Source organism: Zalophus californianus, chromosome 3, assembly GCF_009762305.2.
Source record: "Zalophus californianus isolate mZalCal1 chromosome 3, mZalCal1.pri.v2, whole genome shotgun sequence".
Classification (NCBI taxonomy): domain Eukaryota; kingdom Metazoa; phylum Chordata; class Mammalia; order Carnivora; family Otariidae; genus Zalophus; species Zalophus californianus.
Genome location: NC_045597.1, coordinates 128,841,479 through 128,847,330, shown reverse-complemented (window position 1 = coordinate 128,847,330; position 5,852 = coordinate 128,841,479).

The window sequence follows — 5,852 nt, the reverse complement described above, 5'->3', positions numbered from 1 at the left end:
CTGAGCTTTTGTAATCTGTGTTTTCCACTGTAGAGGGTGAGTCCAAAGTTTCCTATTCACCTATCATAAGGAATATCCATGTTGTTACAAGAAGAAAAAAAAGGCAATAAAATATTTTGACCACCCCTGTATCTTGGAAGAAACCATCCCTCTATCTTGTCTAAGAAATGAGATAAGTCATGAATACAAATGTTGAAGGTAACATGAATAATTTTTAGTAACTCTGGGACTTGGGCTCACTCTTTGTCCAGTCTTGATTTGGGGAATCCTAATTAGTGAGAATCGTGTTGTTTTATTTTTTAAGAAAAGAAAATCATAGAAATAAGCTTGACTTCTTGAAGATGCTTTGACAGCTTTCTTTTCTTGTTAAAAATCCTTGTCTAGATGAGCTCTCTGTGGAACAAGCTGACATTCATTTAAATAGGAATCTAAAATCTGCCTCAAACATCTTTGATATCTGAGTAGGGGCCAAAATGCCAAGTGCGTTTAAGGGATATCTTGTTAATAGTTTTGCAGATTATTCCAGTTGGCTCACTTCTAGAAGGCTGAGCAGTGGGATGAGAAGAAGAAAAGAAAAGAGTATGTAATTCTGCCGTGGTGTCGTGGAGTGAGCGAGCAGCGGCGGGGTGAACGGGAATGTATGTTTCCTCCTTCTCCACCATCAGGCTGTCCATGCCATCTGTTGCATAACGTGAGGAACAACTGAGTTCCTCTTCAACAAACACTGGCAGTTGCTCTTTTCATTTCTTCCCAGAAGTACTTGCCTTTATCAGGACAAAGGTCTCGGGAGCATCACAGAGAGTTTTGCTTTAAGGAATGTAGCAACATGAAATTAGGAATGCTTTCTTAAAACTCTAAGTGGTCATAAAGAAACGAGAATAAAAAATGGAAAAATGCATGATTTCAAGGGTATCTGTCCAACACAATGCTCCTGATGTGAAATTCCGCCTGCTGCTCACTTGAAAGGGTATGATTTACCCAGGAAATATCAAAGATGTTGAGACTCAGTCACCAGGGTGCGGAATATCAAAGTGGAGTGTGGTTTCACTTGGTTGCAATAGAAGAAAATGACACATGAACACTTATTTAGAGAGATGTTACATCTGTGTTCTATTATTCGCACCATATTGTCCTTAGCACTTAACGTAAGTTTAAAGTTATAAAGTTGTTCAATTATTTAATGACCATTTCCCTCCTACTAACCCTTTTCTCCATGAGGACAGAACCACATCTATTATATTTATCCTTCATCTGTAGTCCATAATGCAGAATACTACCAACAGCAGCTAGCATTAATTTGCCCCTACTATATGCTCTTCTAAATGCTTTATCAATATTAATCACTTAATCTGTAACAATAGGTATTAATTATTACCTCCATTTAACAAATGGAGAAACTGAGGAACAGATTCTCCAAGATCATATATCTAATAAATGGGAAACCAGAACACGAACCTACATTCTGAGTCCAGAGCCCTCATTCTTCCATACTGTCTGTCGTATTAAGCATGCGATACAAATATTTGTTGAATGAATGAGCAATTCACTAATCTATTTTTGATAGTTTGCCTAAATGAGAAATAGATCATTTAATTTTTTTCTTCTACTCTCTCATTAGAAATATTGATCCAGGGGCACCCGGGTGGCTCAGTTGTTAAGCGTCTGCCTTCGGCTCAGGTCACGATCCCAGGGTCCTGGGATCGAGCCCCGCATCGGGCTCCCTGCTCCGCAGGAAGCCTGCTTCTCCCTCTCCCACTCCCCCCGCTTGTGTTCCCTCTCTCGCTGTGTCTCTCTCTGTCAAATAAATAAAATCTAAAAAAGAAAAGAAAAGAAAAGAAATATTGATCCACCTCCCTACAAATGTACGTAAATAGTGGTAGCCAAGAGGATTGACAGCACCAAACCATGACAATAGCCAAGATTCAATCTCGATACAACCATTACAGGATTTCCTCAAATTCAAAAGAGACATCAAGGAAATTTTGGTTATTCAGATTAAATTTGCTCAAAGTTGTCTTGATTTCCATTTAAACATATTATGTCATAAATACACACACATACATTAAAAAAGCACAGAATCTCTCAAAGCACTTGCAAAAATGGCTTACAGACTCAGAAGTTCCTTTAAGTGAATTCATTTATCGAATTTAAAAGCATTCACTAAGTGCCCACGCTGTAAAGTGTAATGGCTTCTAACCATTTTCTCACTTCTCCCCAAGGCCTTTATTATTCCTTCTAGAGAGTAGAGTAACTGAATGGTCACTTTCTCCAAATTTGTATTCATTGTTCATTTTAAGCTTGGCTTGGCTATTGCTTGTCTCCATTTTAATAGGTTTTCACAAAGGAATAAATTTCACTGTTTCACAAATAATTCTTTAACAATCATAAGGAATAGCAGATATGTGTATTAATAAATACATTTGTTTGTTCCAAAAGTCTACCTCATAGTAAAATTGCAGTAACATTTCAGGAGGAGAGATTTTATTGCTTTTGTTAAAATCAATTTCATTCGGGAGTGCAAAGGGTCCTGAGTGAGGCAGTGAGGTCTGCGTTCTGGGCCAGAACATCAGAGAGCTGGGTCCCAGTCCCCATAAAGCCATCAGTTCACTGGGAGAGCCTACCCAAGCCACTTAACTTCTCAGAGCCTCAGTTGCTTCATTAGTAATACTAAGGTTCTACTGAATGACCCTTGTCTCTTCTAGAAAACATATATTTTAATGAATTATCACACCAGTACTGTGAATTTAATAGTAACATGTTTTAAAGTAGCCATTTTTTGAGGGGGCGGGGGAACCTGTCTTTTCTTGAAATCTAGGTTGCATCTAAGTGATATTGTTTCTGTATGAAGAAACAGAATGAGCCACGGTGAAGTGACTTGTGTAAATGATCTCATTCGGGAGGCACCGAGGGGACAGAGACTTGTCATTGCCAAGTAAGTCACATTTAAATTCCCTCAAGCCTTGAGAAATAATGTGAGGGAAAGAGCAAAAATAGCACAGTCATTCCTTTGGACCAAGTCGACTCCTAGGCCTCCTGAGAGCACCACAGCTGTGTATTCATCTATATGCAAAGAGAAATAATAAGAATCATCTATACTTGGCACATGGCACTTTTCTATATACCAGTGCACACATCTATTAATATATTTTATGCTGAGCCTTTCAGTAAGGAAAGATACACCATGCACACTGCCTCATGCACAGACACATATCGAAGATGCTTTTTTCCCCTGGAATACAGAAAATTGCAAGAGCATAGAGCCCCACGAAACCAACCAGAATGAAACTGGAGGCAGCTGTATCTGATTGAAACCGTGGAGAGAATTGAGATTGACAGAGTTGCAGGGCTAGGAGGTTAATGAGTCCATAGTCCTGCCTCCAGGCAGAACTGTCCTGAACCATTCCAGGCAAATGACAGCTCAGCCTCTTGGAAAAAAAAAATAAAAAAAGAAATCTTCATAACGTGCTTCGGTAACATATTCCATTGTCTAAATATCCTTATCCTCATAAAGTTCTGAAAGCAATCTAAGTCCACACTCTGTGTAATCTCCATGTTGACAGATATATAGAATAATAAATTGACAGAAATGTCAAAGATGATGAGAGCCTTAGAGATGCGTCACAGGATTGGTTATCCTTACCTTTCCAGAGACCTCCTAGGAGAAAATAATTAGCAAGTCTGTGGATTGTGGTTCTAGTTACAGTAATACAGTTTTTATAAATAAGACCTATTTACCATGAGTCACTAAATGAAAATTTGCCTTGTACTTTAAAGCAAGGACTATAGGTCTAGTAAACACAATCCTGAGCTGAAACATGTAATCAAAGAATAGGTTCTTATGTAAAAAAAAAAAAAGCAGAGGAAGTACAGAGCTACAGAGCTGATGTGCACACAGACCCATACTTCTTTTTTTTCTAATTCTTTTTTGTTACAGTATTCCAGTTTATGGATACTTTCTAATATAAATGCTAAATAACAGATTACTGCCTCTCTTTTTTTTTTTCTTTCACTTCTGGGCATTATGAGTGATGAATGTGTTGGCAGCCTTCTATAGAGGAAAAGAGTAGGGTTAAGACCAGGTTTCAAATCCCTTGTCTACTACTTATCAACTGCATGGTTTCAAGTAAGTGGCTTGATCTCTGAGCTTTCCTGCCCTCACGTGTAAGGCGAGACTAATCATATTTACTTCACACTGGTCTTGGAAAACAGAATGGGACAACACTGGTAAAAGCATCTAGGATCTAGTAGGCACTAGAACAAATGTTAGTTGACCATGAATCTGATCTGCCACACTCTGCCTTTCTTGCCTCTTCTCCATTCCTTGTAAGTTCTGAAAAATGACCGAGGGACAAACCAGACTCCTCTGTGTGTCACTAGACTGTTCCTGCTTCCATTCGGCCTCTCTTCTCTGTTGCTGATCCCCATGTGAACTCATGAGGGCATTTCCCTTAGAGACATAAAGGGGAAGAGCAAGGAAACTTTCTGATGCCAAGTTAAAACGAACGCTGGATTTTAACTTGAATTTTTAAAGGATCTGTGCATATTACATTTGTGCTAAGAACAAGTAGATGAAATTCAAATTCTAAAACACTATATTCATTTTTAGAAAGCTGTAATAGAGCTGCTTTGTCCAAAGGATAAAAAGACTGATTCAAAGATAGACTACTTTTTAGTTCAAAGGAGTGAGCAATAAAGTAACTATTACTCATTTTGAAGTAGAAATGCTAATATCTACACGATTTGAAAGAGATTTAAATAGTGTTATCAAAGTAATATGTTCTTATTACATAAAACAGAGATAAATGTAGAGACATTTTATAACATCACTCCTAATTTTATGATCCAGAGAAAACCACTAGCGATATTTGGATACATCTTCTCTCTTTTTCTGCACATATTCTGATGAGCAGGATTGCTTTCAAGTTCAAGCTCTGCCACTTACTAGTCGGACTTGGTCAAGGGTTGTTTAGTTTCTCTAAGCATTTGTCATTGCATCTGAAAACCAGTATCAGCTTCAAAGAGTAATTGTGATGACTAGTGAGATAATATGCATGAAGCATGTGCATGGTACATAATAAGCATTCAATTATGTCAGCTACTCTTATTAGGATTCTGGCTATGTATTATATTTTAAACGGAAAAATGGCAATTCAAGGAGAGAAAATGAAGGTAACTAACAAGCTACTGTGATCTGGGTTTTGGAGTCTGTGCAGTACAGGAGATCTGATTTCTCACATAATAACATAACAGACAATTCATTGAATGCTTTACTATGTGGTTCCAGACCCGATGATATCATAGCTCATTTAATCTTCACAGCAGTCCTATGAGACAGGTGGTAGTATTATTATTACTATTACTATCCCCATTTTACAGATGGGCAAACTGAATCAGAGAACAGGTGAAGTAGCGTGCAAAGTCTCACAGCTAAGTGACGAAGCTGGCGTTTGAATGCAATCAATCTAGTTCCAGAGTCCACGCTTGTAAACAAATATAGAAGAGTTTAATATTGAGCAGGTATTTTTGTAAATATTACAATTTAAGTCAAACATTCTAAAAAGCACAGGATTTGCAATTAATTAGAAAAAGAGCAGATAGAAAAATACCAAGAAAAGAATTAGATGTCCTATTCTTTTAGGTAGCATTTTTTTGCGATGTTCCCAGTTGGCCCCTTATGCCCATCCAGCAAAACTACAGGACCCCTCATTCGAGCCATTTCTTCTGAACTTTGTAGGTAGCTAGAAATGGTTAGGCAGCAAGCGATGTTCTTGGAAAAAGAGATCTGTATTACCCCTGGAAACAGACTGTGTTGCAAGAAAGTCTCTGGCATAAAACAAGGCCGAGTATACACA